The sequence below is a fragment of the Lepisma saccharinum genome, chromosome 9 (assembly GCF_977018435.1).
Source record: "Lepisma saccharinum chromosome 9, izLepSacc3.1, whole genome shotgun sequence".
Lineage (NCBI taxonomy): Eukaryota > Metazoa > Arthropoda > Insecta > Zygentoma > Lepismatidae > Lepisma > Lepisma saccharinum.
In genome coordinates this window covers 67363176-67385557 of record NC_139237.1, presented here as the reverse complement: position 1 = coordinate 67385557, position 22382 = coordinate 67363176, and the positions used below count along the sequence as shown (strand labels likewise).

The window sequence follows — 22382 nt, the reverse complement described above, 5'->3', positions numbered from 1 at the left end:
AAAAACTGCCTGATGGAAAAAATCTAAAAATATATTCGCATTCAGGATGAAAAATACTTCTACATTCAGTTAATTTTGTTCTTGTGAAAGAAAAAATTTCATTTTTGTAGACCAGGCAAGCCTGAAACCAAGCAAAAAAGAACAGCATAGGCTCAAGAGAAAAATCCCTTTACTTCATCCCTGTGCAACCCCTGTCACCCAGAACCAGCCGGGTTCTGCTGGCAATCACTTCCAATTCCGGTTCCTTCCCTCCGTAAATATGTCACACACGGAGCTCTTCACCCCTCAGCTACGTCCACCCAGAGGCCCCCATCGATACCAGGGGTAAATGCATCGCTCCACGCTCTAGAGACGAGGGATGTCTTCGGACGGCCGTTTCCATGGCGACGGGATGCTCTCCCCGATTCGGCGCTAACTGGAGCGACGTTCCCAGACGACATGTCGGCAATTCCTCTCATCGTTCACGAGGTTGATAAGTTTAGAAAACGTGCGCTATGTAGATGGAGCTGCCGTCTTCCCCACGAGTGCAATAAACGGTGGTCGGATTTTGTTGAACTCTACGGAACCAGTCATTCATTCTACCCAAAACATACATAAATAACTGTTGTTTTGGCGGAAATATGCATTTTATTTGATAAGTGCGTCTGCCCCCCCCCCCCCCCCACACACACAACGTTACTGCGTCCTACTACATTTTCCTTTTTCCTACTGGTGACGCAAAATTCCGTGTCCCTTCCTCGGTGACCTCCTTGCAGGCAAGGAAAAAAAATCCAATGGAAAGAGAGATATTCCATGTTCTTCCGAAATTACAGAATTAAACATATTATTAAAATATGTGAACAATTTCTCGTAAAAGAATCAAGTTTACAATGTCCTGAAAACAGCTAACCTTTTTTAACACCTGTATTTAGTTACAATGCATAGTAATTCTTGTATTATTACATTGTATGATTTTATAGCTGTACATATCTTTATTATTGCATATAGAGCACCACTATAAAAGATCAGCGACTGTTGTGTTCTAAAGTAATAAATATGTTTTGTTTATATAAGGATGTGTGTAGGCCACACAAATATTACCACACTTTTACAAATCCAAGCACGAACTTACCAAATTTAATGTAATGTATTGATTACACACCGTATATGGGCTACTGTGTTTTAATCGTTTCAATGTTCAGAACACTGCTATATAACAAAAAAATGAGGGAAATTTCTCATATAGCTGTTAACAACGTATCTGTATTCGATTATTGTTCATTAAGAGGATTCACTGTACAACAGAAAGCGCATACGCGCCTGAATATGATTTTATGATAGAAAAAAAATGTTCCCAAGATTGATCAAATGTTCTTGATCAACAAAAACAGCATGTAAGCAATACAGTCAAGTTCAAAGAAATTTGTACTCAATATTATCCATCACTATATTTAGTGACTTGTTTTGTAAGATAAATTCCCGAACTGTGAGGTTCGAGAAATGAAACAAAACCATCCATCCTTAAAAAAAAGAGTATACTAATACGTGTATGTACAGTCACAGACAATAAAAATGGGACACCTACATCCTGAAATACTAGCTTCCCTTCAAGGCGTTGAGTGTGTTGCCTAACTCTCGGGCGATGAGTGGATTTTTATACATTTTCAATGGCAACTTCTACCACCGCCGTAAAGTTATGCAACACACATAACGCCTTACAGGGAAGTGAGTATTTCAGGATGTAGGTGTCCCATTTTTATTGTCGGTGACTGTACATAGGGACGATGATCAAAAATAGGCATAGCCACATACCTTTGAACTTGACTGTACTTTATTTCTTCTCCATCAAAAAATTCCCCAGAAGATAAATATTAATAAAAAAATGGGGGAAATAACTGAAGGATTGATAAATTTCCCTCCACCCCACTTTCAATGTCACCTTTTTTCTATGACGTGTTTTGCAGGCTCACTCTTGCTGTCGGGAGGAGGAGGGGAGCAGAACCATCGATAAAAGTAGGGCGTACCAAATAAATCACACCCCCAACCCTGAATTCTGTACACCGTGCTACAATTATGGAGGATATCAGGGCGAAGTAACCTCCTTCCTTCTGTCCTGCATGCATGTGTCTGCTGTTGAACTTCCTCCGATCACGTTACGAGCGGAAACTGCCTCTCGTGAGCGGCAGCAGACGCCCTGCTGGAACAACGGGCGTCGATGCGTCTGTCGAAACCGTCCACAACAGGGTTTCCAGTACCCAAGATTTTTTCCCCCCCTCTTAAGTTAAAGTCGCAGAGTTCTACAATTTGGTTACCGCGACAAAGTCGAATACTGAGGTCACGAATGCTAGTGGCTATTTGATGCTCAGTCTAACATTATATGGTCTACAGGATGATTCATAAGTAGAGCTCGGATTTTTCTAAAATAGGCTCTAAAAATTCTACAATAGGTCCGAAAAACCTTAAAATAGGTTCTAAATATCCTAAAATACGTCCTAAAAATCTTAAGTTAGGTTTGAAAAATCCTGAAGTAGGTTCAAAAAAACTTAAAATAGTCCAAAGTTCCTGAAAAATACTGATTAGGTGTAGTCACCGGCAATGAAAATGGGACACACATATCCTGAAATACGTACTATCTTGCATAACGTTGTGTGTGTTGCCTACATTTACGGCGACGGCAGAACTTACCATGGGAAATTTGGTATTAAAAATCCACTCTTCGCCGTATAGTTAGGCAACAATCGTTTTTCTATGTTATCCACAGTCAAAATCTGCAATTCTGTCTGTAGGGATCACCTAATATCCTGAAAATAATCTATCAACAAAAACATAGTCAGTGGTGCAAACATCAATGCTGAAATGTTAGTTTGCAAGGCCTGAATGCCACAAAGCACCGAAGTAACGCGAAAGTGAGCAACACCACACAGATCAGAACAGGTAGCAGGGGCACCAGACATTTTGCTTTGTTTAGAGCTTTGAAAAATCACCATGGACGTGTAGGAAGGGAAATCGACAGAGGGTACGTTTCAAACACGTTCGTCATTAATTTTTTCGTGACCAAACAAAGCAAATGCCTCAGACATAAAAATCCTGTAAAACCTTTAAATTTATAAAAACATAAAAAAAGGCTTGATTTAAGTGCATAAACCTAAAATATGTTCTAACAAGCAAAATAGTTGTTTTAGGAACTATAAAACTTCATCAGATGTTGCATTTTTTAACGAAACGCTGACATAACTTATTATTTCTTGCATCCGAGGTCTATTGATAAGTCAGGCAACAATTTCGCCACGTGGATTGGGATATTTCTTACAGCAAGCCTGGTCAATTCAAAGCAAAATCTAAATGGATTTCATAACCTAATTCGAGGATTCAACTGGGAGAACCTGGAAAACCAAAACACGAGTAAAAAAAAAAAAGTCACCAAAAAAGACGTCCGCGAATTTTGAAAATTCATCCAAAACCCTAAAAATTCGGGATTTGAGAATGAAAATAAATTCTACTCTTTTCTTTTTTTTATCTTGAAGTGGCTTCTTCATAGAATATATTCTAGACATTTTCTTTGTTCATTTCTTTTGTACAAAGCTGCCCTCCGTGAAGGAGTGTTTAGCACAACGCGCTACGACGCCAGGGGGCCCAGGCTCGAATCCTGGCCTAGCCATGGGTGTTACCAGAGAATGTTTATTGTGCAACAGAAGGGTTATTATAGCCTCTAAATTTGATTTGCTCGCTGAAAATGTTTTACTTCTACTAGTAGCAGTTCTCTGAACACCGAAATTTGGTTTCAATTGTACACATATTGGGCGATATATTTTACAATTTCAGAGACATCACTGACAACATAGCAGGCAGTAAGCAAATCTTGGTATTGAATATGAACAGTTTCATTTCTTTCAAATAAAAGCAAGGCTAATTTCTTCACAACGTTATCCTTTCCTTAACAATTTATTTCGCCATATTTCTCCCCGTTTTGCCCTTTTTGTTATTTACGTTTTTAATTCCAGACTCCACCACCAGGGGAGTGTTAATGCTTATCTGACAAAACCGCGTGGCCAATTAAAACGAAACGGGCACATCTGAACAAAACGAAGTACAAACGAAGACCATTTTGCTAACTGGCACCGATTTTCAAAAACTCTGATGATATTGCGCCATAATCATGAATGATTGTTCTATAAAACGAGGATTCTCGTGTTCCTCTATCATACGTATTCCCCCATCTCTCTTGAAAAAAGTGAAAGACTATAATTTACGACCTACCACTGCCAACGCTGCAACACCAACATTGGCGCTAAATGGCTTCTTCCCCTCCATTCTGCTTTATGATTCTGTGCACATAAAAACTACGGGAGCCATACGTGAATTCAGTATTAAAACTTCTACTGCCAGGCGGTAATCACACGACTCAGAAAGGGGATTGCCCCCTCAGTCAATGTTGCCAACAATTACATCGCACGTTTTGCGTCTGGTGGGAAAGAAAAAAAATTGGTCATACACCAACTGTAGACGAATAGGGATTCAAGATCACGTAATAACTCGTTCTAAAATGTAATGACATTGTTGCTTGCGTTATATATTTTATATTATTTAGTTGCATTTTCTAATTTCATGTCGCTTTTCTGTTACGTTTCCTCGGCCACAGAGGCGTCAGCGGGACATTATCAATTATATATGAGAATTATTTATCTGTCTTTTTATAGATATCCAGTCCTAAGAAATTGACAATTTGTTTAAAAATAAACTGACATTGATGGGTGATTGACAGTGCAATGCTAACATTGCATTCCATGCTTTTACCACTACAATTCAGCTGTTCATTATTGTCTTAACAATGTAATCAGTCATTAATATCTATAAGCAAAAACAATACGCAATGTTCTATCGTTATTTTTAGAAACTCTGAAATAAATAAGTACCAATTTGAAACATGGGAGTACCAATGAAACGTGTCATCGAAATATGATCCACAGATAAACAATAAACCACTTTGAATAAGAACGAACATACGTGTCAGGACGTGCATGTGTTTCTAAGGCAGGATTCAATATCGAGTTTAAATCCACTTTATGCACAGAGAGGCTAATCAGAACTGGACCTACAGCTTAAAGCATGATGAGGAATAGGATTTTGTGTTATTCTGGAAGTATCCTTGGTATACTTTAGTGAAGAATTTACTAAACTGTCTCGTATAGGAAAGAAACCCTGATAGACTAAAAATGGATACGCTTAGAAATTCTTCGTAGAGCATCTTCCATGTCCCATGCTTTTTCGACTCCATAGTTATTAATATATAATGTAAATATTGACGACGTACAGTCACCGGCAATAAAAATTAAACACCTATATCCTGAAATACTCGCTTCCCTGCAAAGCGTTATGTGTGTCGTCTAACTCTACGGGGATAAGTGGATTTTAATAGGAAATTTTCAATTGGCAACTTCTACCACCATCGGAAAGTTAGGCAACACACACAACACCTTGCAGGGGGAGCGGGAATTTCACGATCTGTACGTCCCATTTTTATTGACGGTGCCTGTACATTAATTGTATTTATCTATAACAAAATATTTTATAAAAAATTTACGTTACACCTGAGCTATCATATTTTTCAGTTTGCCAATTGACTTGTTTTCTTTTTTTGTAAAATGCTACTTGTTTGTGATATGTAAATGATACTTGATTCTGTCATGTATATCGTCAATTATAAGTTACTGGTTTGTTTCTATTTGTATTATTTTTTCACGTTGCTTTCCTGTCACTCATGGCTAATCGCGACACCCAAGATCAATAATGTTTACCGGTATATGGAATTGAGAAATTCACAGAGGGTAAAAAATCCCGTGAACTGCGGAATTTTTAAAAAGGACAAAAACACTAACCGGAATGAAACATGATTGATCAAGAAGGGGATTTCTCGCAGCATCTGCAAGGGAAAAGTTCAATCTCAACCAGGAGAATCATTACACGTGCAATTTGAAGAACCTTTTACCACAGGATCGCGGCAAATATCCATTCAAGTGAGTCCTCTCATGCAGTAGTCTCAAGCCTTTGTTTTACCCTGTTGCGGCAGCGGGGTCTTTGTAGTAGGGTTTACTGCCAAGAAAAGTCATTCTCCCATGGGGTCATTACCAGCTTCGCGTGCAGGTTCTTTCGGAAAAGAAAAAGCCCCGAGAACGCTAATGTCTCTTCCGTCGGATAAATGCATTCTTCATTGCTGTGATTTCTGCGCTCCGTCCAAAGACATCCAGTGAAATATATGGCTACAATGGGAATGGGAAATATGGGAGAGACACGCTCAGAATCATTTGTACATTCTGTGTGTGCATCATGCAATTTCACATGTACAGTCACGTTCAAAAATATTCCGTCCCACATTCATGGTTTTGTGCAATATGGAAGTTCTTTAAATGATACAAACCCATCCAACAATTTATAACAACGACTGCGTTGTTAACAATGGCAGTCCTCAAATCGAACTTTTGGGGGGGGGTCGAATTTTAGTGAGATACATCACCAAACCGAGAATTGCTCAAATATATATCTGCACTGCTTTATACAAACAAATAAATACGATTATAATACTAAGTTCAATAACGCATTACTTACTTTGTCCATGACCTTCTGCTATACTATTTGACCTTCACAGTTCCACTGAAATCGGCGTAGCTCCAATTTCCGCCTCCGGAGCGCTACTTGCATGGACTCCCACGAAATGGATCGTATGTATTACACACGCAACTTGAGTTAAAATATTTCTCACATCAAAAGCGTTGAATTGCCTTAGGCTTTTTTTTAAATAATAGGATTACATTTTCATATTATTTCACTCAAGGTTTGTGAATGGCCAGGCTAAAAATGCAGCAGTGGTGGATCATACATTACAGCACAAGGTGATGCTTTGTCATACAATAAAGATATTTACTTCACTGTTCATTCAATTTCTGAATTTATCAAAATAATGAAAAGTAACGAAGTGCCGCTTCAATTACTCAAGTAATTCTGGTAACGCGTTTTTAAAGCAAGTACCAATAACAACAAAATAACGATAAAACATAATTTTTCATTCATACGAAAAATCAAATTTAATACTTTGCACCATTTCTTTTAGTATTTTCGCAAATTTTAACACATTTTGGATATATTCTTTGACCACGAAAATCGTAAATTTTCTGCTATGAGAATTTGTTTTCAATAACGTTTTGGCAAAATATATTACACGACATGATAACCAATCCGCAACGGAGGCTTGCTTTCTACTTTATATGAATATTAGTCATTTAAGTTAATCTATTTTCATATAAAAAAAATACCGGGTGGATTAAACTAATGGAAATAATTTAGATATATAATGCACGGAGAAAAGTCTATATTATAGACTGTAGATAATTGCCCTGGTGGGAAAACAACGCTCCCATTAACATCACATGGTGCAATATACAAGCGCTCTCTTTAGATCCTTGCTTATTTACACAGGGGGGATGTGAACAAAAAAAATCCCTGCACTGGCAACCTTGCCTTCCTCCCTATATCTCGAAGCGTCAGATGGGGAGAATCCTGAGAAGGGAAGAAAAGAACAAAGAATGAGGGAACCCAGAAGGAAGGCATTAAGGGAGGCAGCAACATGGGGCGCCGCAGGAGTGAATTTTGTTTCTCCACTTCACTCCAGGGTTCGCAAGGGGGAAGCGTTCTCAGGCAATTTCCACAATAAACCCACAAACACGCCCCCGCCAAACAGCTTCATCTACCCCCCAGCTTATAGCTTTGGTGAATGCAAAACAAGATGGCAGATATTGACCTTGTGTTTATATCCTCCTTTCCGCAGTAAAACAACATTTGAAGGTGTAAATTGGTGCCAGTTTACTCATGTCGCAGAAGCAGGGTATTTTTCTACCCCTGAATATCACCAATTGTTATAATATCCCAATATATTTGAAATTCCTATAGCTAATGACAAGCTCTACATGATAAAGAGTGAGTCAAGTCCTCACAAAAGCACAACTTTCGATTAGAACTATTGCAATAAGCTCGGCTTCTTTCAACTGCAACGTTAAAATCACACAAAAAGACATTATATAGTAACAGTAACAGTATGTGATTTGATTTGCTTTATTTAACTTCGCTTTTCGTGCCACTTTTGGCTAATTTGCGAAGATGGGACTGAGGGGATGATATGATGAAATTGATGAATGGACACTCGGAAACGTCCATGCCCAGGCCAGGATCCAAACCCGGGACCCCTAGCGTCGTAGGGCGATGTGCTATTAACATGTGAGTGAATGCATCGAATCCCCGTATACATTCGCCGACAAGGTGCTGATCAAGGGGGGACTGCATTTATTTTGCCAAACCATAGCAATTTGCAGGGGAATTCGCAAAATCCAAATTGAGACAATTAGTGAAGAATTGTTACATATAAAGCATCTGCATTGCACAATTCGCAAGCTCCAGTTACCAAAGAGCGGATATGCACGTAATGACCAATTACTTATTCAAATTACTTGCAACGTGACCAGCAAGTGCAGCGGATCATGCAGTTCCTCAAGTAAAATCGGGGCGAAGCGAACCAGAAAACATTCATGCAATACTTAAAACAAAGAAACAAAAACCTGCTATGGTCTATGGCCTGTCACTCATCTGTACCAACCACTGGCGCTACTCCTAACTCACTCGTCAATAATTTCAAACTAGTGCTTTGAGGAGGTCGAGGATCAGAGTTAGAACACAGTAGTTTTGGGCGATATATCGTCCACACGATATATATCTCGAATTTGAAAAAATATCGTCCAGGCGATATCAACTAGACGATATATCGTCACGATATTTTGGAGTTATATATCGTGTCAGCAATATATCGTTACGATATTCTAGCGATATATCATCACGATATATATCGTGGAGTCGATAAATCGCCGATATCAGGATACGGAAAATAAATCTTATCGTCTCTGACGATATATCGCGATATCAAATTTTCGATATCGTCCATCCCTAGAACACAGGCACTGTTGGCACCTACTCTTAACACCCAAGGATAGTAGTGCATTTGCACATTCCTGAGATGGCTGTTGCCAGGTGGGGTAAAAGTTCACTTATACCAAATGCCCAACCAAATACACCCTCAACCCCCCTCACACACACAGACAGACAGACTGATAGAGAAGAGACTTGTACTGGGCTTCTCGAAAGCCCCTGGATATGTCTTTGTAAAATATGTCTCCACTAGCAAAGCACACTTTGAAAACAAGCTCGATTTTCAAAGTACCGACCTCTGATTATCTGGTTCTTGGTCTTTCAAATGAGCTCCCAAATGAACCCTCTAAACTGAGGTATTTTGAATTTTCGGCTATGCACAGGGGAGCACTTTACTTTATTTTTTTTTAACCTCTTACAAAAAAATCACCATACTGAAAATGTTGCATGGAGTTGAGAAAAATATTCATGCTTTACAATGGAAGTACACACATTCTGCAAATGTAATAATAATAATATTTATTATTATTATTATTATTCTAATGTGAAAGTGAAGGTTATTCGCGTTCGCTTTACAGCTGAACGGTCTTTCTACACTGAGTAAAGTGAAGTGCAAAGTAATACCTGAGTGTAATCTTGCAAATACTCAGGCACCGTGTAATAGAACACCTCTCTCCGACGTAGTACATCCTGGACTGCATTTTGGAGACAAACGAGGCTTTGGCGCCTAAACATACATCAAGTATAAACCTCTGTGGAATTGTGTTGTTCTGTCCATGTGTGTTTGTGATTGTCATTGCACCAATTTCATCTGATCACTATTAATTCTCATCTTCGCAATTAGCCAAGTGGCAGGGGATCGAAGTAAAAAATAACAAAACAATCAATCATGTTAATGTGAAATTAGGGTTTCTCAGCACCATTTTTGGTGTCTCGGTACACCACTGTGTATCAAAAGGCCTATTTTATTTCCCTGTGTTCCTTGGACAGCGACATGAATTCACGTAGGGGAATAATTCACCATCTAGGGCATTCTTTGAGGTGATGTGATCAGCACCACGCTCCAGTCGCCTTTACCCCCTCCCCCACCGGGTTGCGTCCAGGTGCCCATATATTAGAGGCTGCGTGAACCTTAGGGCCACTTTTATGCAGGAAGAAGGTAGGAAAAAGACTGGCCTCAGATCACCCATCCTGGGAATCGAACCCGGATCTTCGACATGGTAGTCAAGACATATTAGTGGACTGGAACACTGCGGCTCCTATTTTTCTTTAGAGTGTACCAAATTTTACACTTTTTCAACCGTGGCATTTTGAACTTACAAGACGTACATGTACAGCTCTCTGTCATTGGTGGTTGCAATTATTTCCGGATAAGTTATTTGTAGGGACGTGAAGTTTTCGTTTTAACGATAAGACCGAAAAGTTGAGGAAAGCAAAATAAAGTGTTTAAAATGTTTTTGGTATGTAAACGAGGAAAGTTTTCAGTGTTTCGGAATCGAGAAATAACGCCGCGAAATATGCAATATAAACTGGGAATTAGTGTTGCCCACGAGACGAGACGAGACGAGACTTTGGTCCGTCCCGTCCCGTCTCGTGAAAATGCTGTCTCGTCTCGTGTCTCGTCTCGAAAATATTCGTTTGTCCCGTCTCGAAGGGTTCTGTCTCGTTTCGTCTCGTCCCGTCTCGTTTTGTCTCGTCTCGTCTCGTCCCGTCTCGTTTTGTCCCGTCTCGTCTCGTAAAAGTGATCCGGGATATCATGCCAACAAAAGTCAAAAGTAATGAAGGGTCCTCGCGTCGATAATCAATGGAGGCACAAAGTGGATCGGATCGCACTTTAAACTGTAGGTCGGCTCGCGATTTAGCCTATTTGCGAATCAAGTGGGCTTAAAAAAAAAATCGTCTTAAGAATATTATAATAAACTAATTCACCCGCAGGTAAGTCAAATTTCACATATCCTTCTTCATCCTCGTTCATAGACTTCCTGCAATACTCTTGTGTTGCATCCCATCAGATGCGAAAAATGTGAAGTTATTATTTTCCCGTACTGCGTTATTTCTTTTCATAACAGTAAGGCTAAATTCTCGTTTTACCTGAACTTTTAAAAATGTGCAAAATACGTCTCTATCTTTAAACAACCACCCTTTCCCATGTATGTGTAAAATAATCCCACTCTGTCTCAAAAAACCTCTTCCTAAGATCAAGTGAAGGAAACAACTCTCAAGTCTCAACAATTATAATTTTTTGCTTAAATTTCCTATAATTTATACAAACAGTAGCACATATCACGTCCTTTGGTGCAACATTGTGAACAGCTAATGTTACTTTCCTCGTCCTAATAAATTTACTTCCAACCAGTGACGGCGCCAGGGAAATGTGACCGGGGGGCGGAAGGGGGCAACAAAATATTGTAAGGGGGCAGTCACATTAAAACGCCCGAAAACACTACACATATATATATACTTATATAATAATAATTTTTATTATAATTATTATTATTATATTAATGTATGGTGTTTTGTGTGTGTCTTTTATTTAGAGTGGACGTTTACTGCCTAAATTTACTTCTTGATTACGAGTTTATCTCCACATGATTCATTTTAATAAAGACATTAATTCTTTTTATTGGTAAGTTGCGTTGTCTCTAGTGGCCTATTTCAGTATTGAAGTACATTCATAATTTTATAATTCATCGTCTTTCTTGAGATGAAACTACTGATATAAATATTTAAGTTATAAGATAATAATATAAATAATGAAAATAATGCTTCGAAGAGTTTAATTTTCTTGCAAAATAAACGTGACGTTGGAAGAAATGAATCTTCTTAAGTATTAGAAACAATGTGAGGCACTTAGTGAAGTGCAATTCTCCTGTAGGAGAATTCTGCTCTATGTGCTTTGGAGAACACATTGCGCACCTTTGGTACGTTCAGGACTTGACATTTCTTCTCAATGGCAAGAACAGCCAAATGAGGCAGTTTGCATCCAGCATCCTGTTTCGAGCAAGCCTTTTCAAAGATTTTAAGGACAACCATCTTCGTAACGCTGAAGAGTTTTGGGCAAAATTTGTATTTCACCTTTCAGGGAAATGTTATCACAGGATAAAAAAATAACACAAAGGTTACAGTTATCTCATAATTTAAGAAATATTCTGACCCTGGCAATACTTACTCTTACTCTACCTCTCCAACGTATGTCTGTGCTACCCAATTACAGGCACCTATGGAGTTCGTGGGAAGAAGTTCTTCGATTTTGATTTGGACGAGAAAGAGCGAACCTGCATCTAATGATTGAAGAGTGGCAAATCCTAATAAGCGTTCTTTTACCTACCCGCGATATGTTTTGAATCGAATTTTAAGTGTAATTTGCATTTTAAGGTTCACGTTCAATACATTTCCAAATAATATCCCCTCATTAACTTCAAGAGTATCGAAGAAATTCCCTTTGTTAAGGTTTCCTCAGACTCATCATCTCGAAATTCAAGTCCCTGAATAGTAAGAAACCGCGATGAATCCACAACAACTGACATGTAGTGACGGGTTTTCTCCGATCACCTTTGGTCCTGGGTTTGATACCCAGCGGAGGCACTTTAAACTATAAGTCCAGTCCAGATTAGTCTTACTGTGCATAAAGTGGACTTCAAACGCCAAATCAACCAACCAACCAAATCTTGAATCAACTTTGAATGTCTTTTAATAATTAGCGTTGTCACTAACGACCACGATTAGAATAATTTGCCCGTACTACAGATGATGTCTTGTGGTCCTGAAAATATTCGTGATGTTTTAAAATCGTCCACATTCAACACTTTTTCCCAGTTCTTAAGACTGGTTAAAACTTAGGTTAATCTCGGCTATTACAGGACATAAATGAATGAGAAATCACCTATGCCCAGGTCGGCGCTCGAATCTTTGACGAAGCAAATTAATATTTGTTAATCAAGTTGGTATTATAAGCAGAAAAGTGATATCATGCAGAATACACCACTTTGAAAAGGTGAAAATCGTCGTACTCTTATAAATGAACTCTCTTATTATTCGATATTTAATTAACTTCAGTTGGAGGACCCGGGGGGGGGCGAAGTGTCCGACATGGGGCGTCACCCTGCCTCCTCTGGTGTCGTCACTGCTTCCAACCCTCTAATAACTTCGCTGCTGATAGCCTCACCTTCGAAATGGAAGCTTGTGTGTCGGCGATTAATACAAATAACTTGTGTTCACTATCCCTCTTTCATTCAAAGTCTGCCGTTTTCCTGTTCAGCTTTTCCTGCAAAACTTCCTGTCAGCAGCAAACCAAATTACAGAATTTTTATTGTCCCTCCCTTGCATCAACTTTCATTTCTACTTTAGGCCTGGATTTATGGCACGTACCCGCTACTGCAGGTCAACCTCGCCCTATGTTTGGTGTTTGCCCCCTGAAGCAACGGTGTCCATTGTTCAAAGCGAAAACTTTTGTCAGTGGGGAACGGCGAAAAATAGTCTCGGAATACACCCGAGTCGTAAACAAGCTCCCGCCACCCAGACATTGCTGTCAGCTTCCCTATGAAGTTCGATAAAACTACTTTGTGAAATGTGTTTAATAACGAGTCAAAATGTAGACAGTAGATACTACATGTATTTTGCTCATAAACTTGAAGGCTAAATTTACAGAATAAAAATAACAGCTACAACATTCCTTCATCTGATTGACAGAAAGGCTAATCGGGACTCGGCCCACAGTTTAAAGTAGGGTTCAAATCACAATGTGCCTTCACCGGGTATCGAAACCGGGACCCCTTGATTACAAGGCGACGATGCTACCACAGTACCATCGGCGAGTCCCCTCATAGAACAAAGTTTCCTTCTACGATGATTATACAGAACTTAGTGCACTTCCTTCATTTGAAATATATTCTATATCAGCCTCAGTATTTCGTTACTACAATCCAAGGAATAGTATTCTCCTTAAATAAGAAATAAAGAAATAAAAAAAACATTGTAAATAATCTTCAAACGGACGTAAAAAAATCGAATCCAACCACCTGCAGAATGCCTGAGGGAAACAACAAGAATTTTCTCAACAAAGACATATCCGAAATTTCCATAACATTCTAATAATTTCGCAACCCGTGCAAATAATCATGTGGTAAAATCTTGTCGTGGTTCCCTGTAAACACTAAAATCACCAAGTTATTTCTTTCCAAATTTCCCGTATTTTCTCCTCCTCTTTAGCTCTCAGCTGTTCGGAGTGGAATAATGCAAGATTATTTGTCCCTAATTATCTCCTTCTCTTAGTCTTGCTAATATCTTGGACTCCTTAATAACTTTCCCAACAACTCCTTATCAATTTGTACTGCCATGTTTCCCACAGTGTTTTTCCTACTTCCTAATAACATTCACTTCTGTACACCCTTTGATGTAAAAATTAATTAATAAAAATAAACCATATCCGTCGGTCCGTTTATCTTTCCAACCTATAGAGGTGAGACTATTTTTACAAGATAAACCTTGGACGCAGACACTCCACGATCTTTTGGCCCCTCCTTCCACCTTCTCTACCTGCCCTTTTCTTGATGTTATTCAGAATTGTATTAGTATCTGGAGTACTATCGTAACAAAGTTATTAACCTGGAATATTTTTTTTAAAAAAAAATGGGGAGTAACGCTGTGTTTCGAAAGAGTATAGGAAATAAGTTTAGGTATTCGTTCATGCCTCTCTCTAGTATAGTCTTCTTATTTTGACTTAATACACGCTTATCAACGTTTCTAATTGAAATACTTTATTCCAAGCAAACAAGTATTTGAAACTGATTAAAAATTTTGCTTTTATTTTTTCGGGACATTCGAGACGAGACGAGACTTTTCAAAAGCCGTCCCGTCCCGTCTCGTGTCTCGTCTCGAAAACGAGAGACGAGAAAGGCATTCCGTCTCGTCCCGTCTCGAATTTCAAAAGGCTTGTCCCGTCCCGTGAGCAACACTACTGGGAATAACACTTCTTCTGTTCATTGTTAGAGAAATGTGATGTGTATGATTGTGTTCAAAGATTTGGGTGTTATCATTCAATAAACATTTCATATTTAGTAACTGATGAAATGAAATAGTTCTCCAAATGGATGAAATTTGGTCATTTCTTACAAAGGTAAGCCATATATATTTTTTTGCCATTGAAACTAAAATTTGTTTCAATTTTCCAGAACAACAATGTAAAAATGCATGTAAAAATAACATCAACTTTAAATTAATAACCACGAATGTTGCACTAAACCGCGAGAAGTAACTACGAATTGCAGTAAAAATTAACATGGAAATTCAGGGAAAAATAAAACAAACTTCACGTCACTAGTTTTTTGTGATATTTAATATACAAAAACCTCAAGCTCTTAGTCTGTTTCAAAATGCATTATACTTTTTGTCTCTTTATTTCCAGCTTCGAGATCTAGACCTGAATTTTGTTAGAGACGAGACTAAAAAGAAGGCAGGAATCCCTATTCAGGATGAGAATTCCTAACTTTGTTCTTCGCCTACATATCATATAAACGACGAAACACGAGGTGAGAGAGTTGTGTCCCGAGAGCGAGCATAAAAGCTTACATGAACACAAATGACAGTTTGCTGTACAGTAAGAGCTCATCTAAAGTGAAAGTTGGTGAGCTCATTGGCAATCCAAGTAGCAGGTTCTAAAAACAGATCTACGTATTCAAGGAAGATAAAACTAAACATGACAAGTGTTACATGACAAATTACTTAATGCTAAAAAAATTGGATAAAACTAAACGTGACAAGTGTTACATGACAAATTACTTAATGCTGACCTCCAAGTTCCTTTTCTACCAGTGCGAACAACGAAGGATAAACAATAAATTTTAGGGCAAATTTTCCGACCTTCTAATGAAAAAAAAGAAAAAAAGCAACAACTTTTAGCGAATCTTTCCTTCGTTTTCCGACAATTTCACCAAACGATTGGATTCGATTTTTTCAGAAATATTAACACATGTTCTGAATGTAGCAGAATATTTAGAACACTTGACGAAAAAATCAGTTCATTAAGATTAATCCGTATCCTCCATAACGAATGATATGAAAAGGATCTTATCCATTTAGCTATAATAATTTATTTTGTTTTTATTTGTAATTTATATTATATACAATAAAGTATATGGAAATATAAAACATTATATACAATAAAATAAATTAAATTGTAACATCAGCTTATCTGATAAAAAATAATCTGTCCTTTTCAGTAATATATTTACTTTGTTTTATTCTGTATTTTAATTGTAGTTAATATGCGTGTAATAGTTTGTTTTGTTACAAGTATTTTTGCTCCAAATACACACACATATAGATTGTGCATTTTGTAAAGGATTACATAGTAGAACCACACATGCTGAACCTCGCACGCTCAATAAGGACCATATGGAAAACTTTTGGGCGTACCATAAACACTACCGCGGATTGATACGGTACTACAAAGTTTGAAATGGAACTTTGTGAAAGTAATGATGGAAAGGCAAAGGTATAGGCAAAGCAACAGCATTGATAGACCGATAATATTGATAGGTTTACCGGAAAGAACCGAAAAAATAGCCTTCAAAAGCCTGCAGCAGAAAGTGGGGTTCTGATTTATGTATTGGTGAAGTATTTCGAAGTGTATCAAAAAAGTAATACACAAGAAAAATTAGACTAAAAAAATGCAGAGAAGGGAAGTCCCGATGATAAACCAAGCAAGCTTGTAAACCCCTGCTGCATAGCTTGACTGGGATACTGTTGTGTGAATAACTCCACACTGAGGATTGAGCGCAAAAACACACATCCTACCAATTTCTAACGTTAACGAAGGAGGATCTAGTATAAAAGATATAATGATTCGGTCTAAGGGATAGCACATGAGCTTTGTTGATTGGACCTAACCATTCCGAATGACGACCGAGAAGACTAACTTATAGAATTTAGAATTTGAAACATGTGGAACTAAAACAGCAAAGCCTATAGGGCACCAAAAGGACAATTTAAATTCGATCAAAGTTGAGTGTTTCACTGAAGCAAATGTTCCTGGACCGTATTTAAATTCATCGGAAAAAATGTTCCTGGACCGAATCGAAATATTTTAATCATAAAACTGCTCTTTACGGGCCAATTACACTTGTTGATTTTTCTCTCCCTAACGGGAATTAAATTTATTTACAATTCCTGGACCTGTAACAACCCTGGGTGCAACACTCCCGTTCCGGAACAAAACACGAACGCCCTCGAAGGCTACACAGTGTTGGGTAATATTAATAGTCCGGCTTTCTGTTTAGGCAATTTGCAAGAACCGTAGACAGATAAGCGCATGGTACTTTAACGCTCAGGAAGGCCATTCACAAATCTCTCTTCTCACGGAAGACAAAACATGTTCATTTCAGGGTTCTTTCGCCTGCCGTACCGAAACTTTGGACCTGATCTCAAGAGTACGTAGTACGTATATTTAACAATTAATTTTCTTCAAGGGAGACGCAATGGGTAAAAAATCCTCGTAAAATTACCACATATAGTTGCTAAATGCTTCCGTGTTTTGCTGTAACGCTTTGCTGCACTCAATTGCACACGGCGATGTAGGAAAAGCCTCGCTCTCAACTTTGGGAGTCGATGAGATGTAAAAGTGGCTGTTGTGCTCTGTGAAGGATTTTACCTTCACTTCGAATTTTATACCGCATTGGGCATACTTGAAATGTGTGGCGAAGGGCGGTTAGGAGAGTGGGTGGGGGGGTCAAACCCCTTGAAATATTAACACTAACATAACAGGGTGTCTACCAAAATAACAAATTCAAAATTCTTGACCTTTCTTTCCTTTTTTCTTCACCTTTCTTAACATTTACTTAATCGCCCCCTACTGAGTCTGACATTAAGAGAATGGATATTTTTATTCAATGGAAAAAGTCTACCACAAGGTCGGTTAGGATTAAAAATTGAAGCTGTACTTTAACAAGAGATTTAGACTTGCTTTAATTATTAATGCATTTAAAAATTAATGTTTCAGCCTTAATCAAATCCCAGTACAGGTACAAAATAATATAAATTCACTATACTGTAAAAAAAAATAGCAAAAATTACTGACCACAGGCACAATTTCTCTATTGTCTTCCCGCCACATAGTATGGGGAGCAGGAGCGTATATTCTAGGCTAGCTAGCTAGGCTACCTGCGAAGCCTTAAGTCTAGAGAATAAAATACAGGAGAAAAATCGATCAGAAATTGTAAATAATATTATTCATATCAGTGAGATGATGATGCTGATTCTGGAATTGTCAACGTGATTTCTTATGAGTTGGCAACCTGATTTTCTATGAGTTGGCAACCTGATTTTCTATGAGTTGGCAACCTGATTTCTTATGAGTTGGCAACCTGATTTCCTAGGAGTTGGTAAATGTATTTCTATTCATAGCCTAGGACCACGTGACGTAGTGAGATAGACCAGATCTTTGTGTCAGTGTACGCCAGTGATGGGGAGGAACCACCGGAGAGTGCATTGAGATTGAACAGAACTAGAGTGATCTGCAAACAGCCTTAACGAAGACCGAGGCAGGTGTCAATCTCCCCAATAAAAACAAACCTTCGACCTAACCTAGCAATAATATGTTATCGCAAAATTGAGTGCAATTTTAATTTTGGCGTCTAGCCGGATTTAAGTATGAGGTTGCAATCTTTGGCGACCATGTAATTGTGATCCTTTTAAATATAAGGTATTAAAGTATATTTTATACCTTGAATCATTTAAATGCAGGAATATGCACTATTTTATATTTTCAGATCATTGAATCATGGGTGATCCCATTTAAAGTTTATTTGCCAGTCAATGTTACATTTCACTAGTTTCATGCTGGCTGCAATTGTAGTGTAAATGAATAAATACTTCATGAAATTCACGAGAGGACAATCACGATGAATTCGTTACTCTGGATTCGTATCAAAGACCTCTAGCTTCTAGCTTCTCACTACTCTGTCAAACACTGAATTGTGACATATCGACAGATTTTCAAAGCACTATGTTAAACAAAGGTTTTTATTTTACCTTATATTTCAGTACAATAATAATGGAACATTCATATAAATTCAGAATGCATAAATTTTGTTCCTTGTATGGTCCTAAAAATCGTCCAATGTATTGCATATAGGCTACACACACTTTGGTCATGTGATCTTTTTGCTATTCGATCGTATTTTGAAGACAGTGTGGGCGCGTAAATGTGTGTTAGTAGCCAAATGACGCCTAAATATCGAGGAGATTCGATATATCGTAACAATCTGTAGAATCTTGAAATGTAAAGTTCAAAGAACTCCAAACGCCAGACATTTAACCATCACCTTTCCAGTCAGAAAATATATAGAAACATCTAAGGAATGTCTTGCCTGCTACACACACGCACATACATCAAGGTTTTTTCCAAGTCTACTTTATTCAGAGATAGGCAGGCTGATCGAGTCTGGACCTTCAACGGGGATCAAACCGGAACTCCTTGATTACAGTGTTACACCACCAGGTCATCAGGGAAGCCCGTAATAAGTACACACTTACTTACATGCACACATTGCTGAAATTACCGGAGTTCACCTCATAATCGTCGCTTCAGATAACGAAACCAATTATAGGGGCACATTGTCTTCCAATACAGATGATTACATTTTGTTAAGTCCATACTTCGCAACATTGTATGAAAATTTTCGCAACAAATATTTCGACTATAATACACAAATCAATAACAACTGAACTAATGAATTGATTTTTTCAGACCGGAAAAAAATGTTCGCTAAAGTGTCAGGAAGAAATTATGTGCGTCGATTTCGACTATATTCAATTTTATCGTATGTTCACGAGTATTCATGCTAATCTTGCACTAAAGACAATTTACTAGTAATATATGATTTTTAAGTACCGGTAATATCGGCACACAAAAAAGCTTCACATAATGAATTTGCATTTCTTTGCAAAAAAATAAAAATAAAATAAACTTGCATAAAATTTGCAACGTTTATGCGGTGAAATACTGTACGTTTGAAAGCCAGCATTTACCAATTTTCCTACTACTGTGAACGTCATAGAAAGGCATTGGAATAGATTTCAAAACTTTTGTTTTAAGCATGACAACTATGAATAACTTTGTAACTTTCAACAACGCTGATATTTTATACTACCTACTAAATTTAATTCAGACTTTTTTTACGCTGATATTTTATACTACCTACTAAATTTAATTCAGACTTTTTTTCAGCCCGTAAAAACCTATTTCATTTTCTAAAGATAGAAGAGAAGAGCGATTTTCTCAACAGTTGAAAATTGACAAGTAGAGGCATCTATGAATGAACCTGTAGTATAAAATCTATGCAGAGAACGTAATTATGAACTTTAGATGTATACACAAATAATTGCTACACGTAATAATTTCTGGGTCTGAATTTGAATGATCAAAGAAATTTGGTGCCACAAAAGCTGTGAAATGTCAAACCAGTTCTGTAGTCTAGGGTATACGGTGGTATATAAATATACGCATACCTTCTGCTACCAATGGCGGCGATTAGGGGAGGGGGCAGCTGCCCCCTCCCCGGTTCTGGAACCCAATCGTCGTTACAGTCTACTACCATGCGAATATTTTCTACTTTCGTTTCTATTTATTTAGCTATGTAATTTCACCATTACTCCAGTGAGCTTATTTCGGTCAAATACGTGTGGTTCCACGAGATCGGGAACATGATATTCAGAAGGGAAAGAGTGTACGAATATGAGTCAGCATTTGAGTACTATATTAATGTTGTAGTTATACTTTAGCACAACTTTTGCTAACACTAACAATTGTTGCTTTTCTCTTCATTTTTTCGTTGCGCTATGAGTTATTATTTTAATATCAACAAGGAAATTAAATACGATAACTTGTTCTAATGGAGCCTTTGTATGCAATAAACACTTCATGAAGAACACCAGGATGGGAGGGGGGTGAGGGGGAGGCAAGGGAGGCTGATTCCTTGCCGTCCGGAAGCAGTAAGTAAATATAAAATATATTGGCACAGAAATGCATCTCTGGCATGGTATTGTTGGTTCCCCATCCCTGCCGTCCCACTCCTTTTTTATTTCTATGGAGGTTACATTTTAAAATCTAATGCGACTCTCACTCACGGGGAAGTGGTATCTCTGGTATACAGTGGCGTGCCCAAGGGAGGTTGGTGGGGGTCATAACCCCCCTTTGGGTTAGCATTCCTTAAACATATGTAACCTCCCGCTTTCGAAAATCCTGGGCACGCCACTGCTGGTTGGTATACCTTACGTTAATAATGGAATATGTCAATACAGCAGGGTGCATAAATATCACTAGGTAAATTACCTATTATTTTCATTCGTTTTCTTCATTGTTTCAACTCTTAAACCTTGCTTCGTGTAAAACACAGTGGATGAAAACAGCGACGAAAATTTTTCCGATAATATTTATAGGTCCCCTTGCACATGCAGATTTCCTTCACAAGTTTGTTCGTCTAGTTTCACTGATAAAATTCACACAAGTACCAGCCAAGTGACGTGTTTGATTATATTGAGGCACTTGCCAACACAGAAATGAAGCTTGCATCGATAATGTAGTCTTTTGGTGTCTTACCGGTGTGAAAAATTAGGGAGAATATGCCACGATATGTGTACAAGGGGAGAACGAAGCAGCACACGTACAGGGGAACGCCTACACTGGCGAGTCAGCTGTCCATTGGCCGATCAATAACACTAGCCGGTTTCTTGTAAGCAACACAGATGGTACGTCGAACCCTTCACTGCAGCAAAACACACAATCACCTCCATTCTCTTCCATTCATTATCAGAACAACGTGGCTGCAGATATTATTTAACAAAGAAAAACCACAAGGCTTCGAAACAAAAGAGCAACGCCACGACAGGCACCGAACATGACAAGAGATTCACGCACTCACACTTACCTGGTGGAGGTTTTTTTTTTACACCATTCCCCCGCTCTTCACAGTTTTGTCCTTGTTAATGAGTCTCTGGTAAAAACTCCTCACAGAGTATCTCCTCTTCCACCACCAATGCTGAATAATTACTCTCACTCTCGTGGAAGCACTGTATCGGTGCAACATTGAACGCACAGACCAGCACCTTATCAAAGCAACGCACACGTTTCGTTTCTATCCCTCCTGTCCGACTGACTGAGTGACTGGAAGTCCAAGGGGGAAGGGGAGGGAGGGGGGAGTTGCTCAGTAGGCAACAGAGTGTTGGCTGGGGTAAGGGAAGGCAACCGTTCGGTTCCCATTACAGTGTTGCAGGATGCGTAAATATTACCTGAAAGCTAGGAACTGTTGATTTGTATGGTTACTTAAGAGTGCTTTTCTGCCACTTTTGGATCGCCGCGACGGTGAAGATGAGCGATGATTAGATGAAATTGATGAAGGGGACACGCACAAAAAATACCCAAACCATATTTACATATATAC

General features: G+C 38.4%; 1 protein-coding gene across 3 annotated transcripts in view; it reads right to left on the bottom strand.

Annotated features, from left to right (window-relative positions):
• The window catches only part of corn (microtubule-binding protein cornetto), a 162598-nt gene extending 140483 nt beyond the window's left edge, over nt 1-22115 (bottom strand). For all 3 annotated transcript variants that reach the window (XM_083128334.1, XM_083128335.1, XM_083128336.1), the window contains exon 1: nt 21870-22115. The gene's annotated coding sequence lies outside the window, so the exon portion shown is untranslated. The remainder of the gene's footprint in view (nt 1-21869) is intronic.
• Nucleotides 22116-22382: the final 267 nt, after the last annotated feature.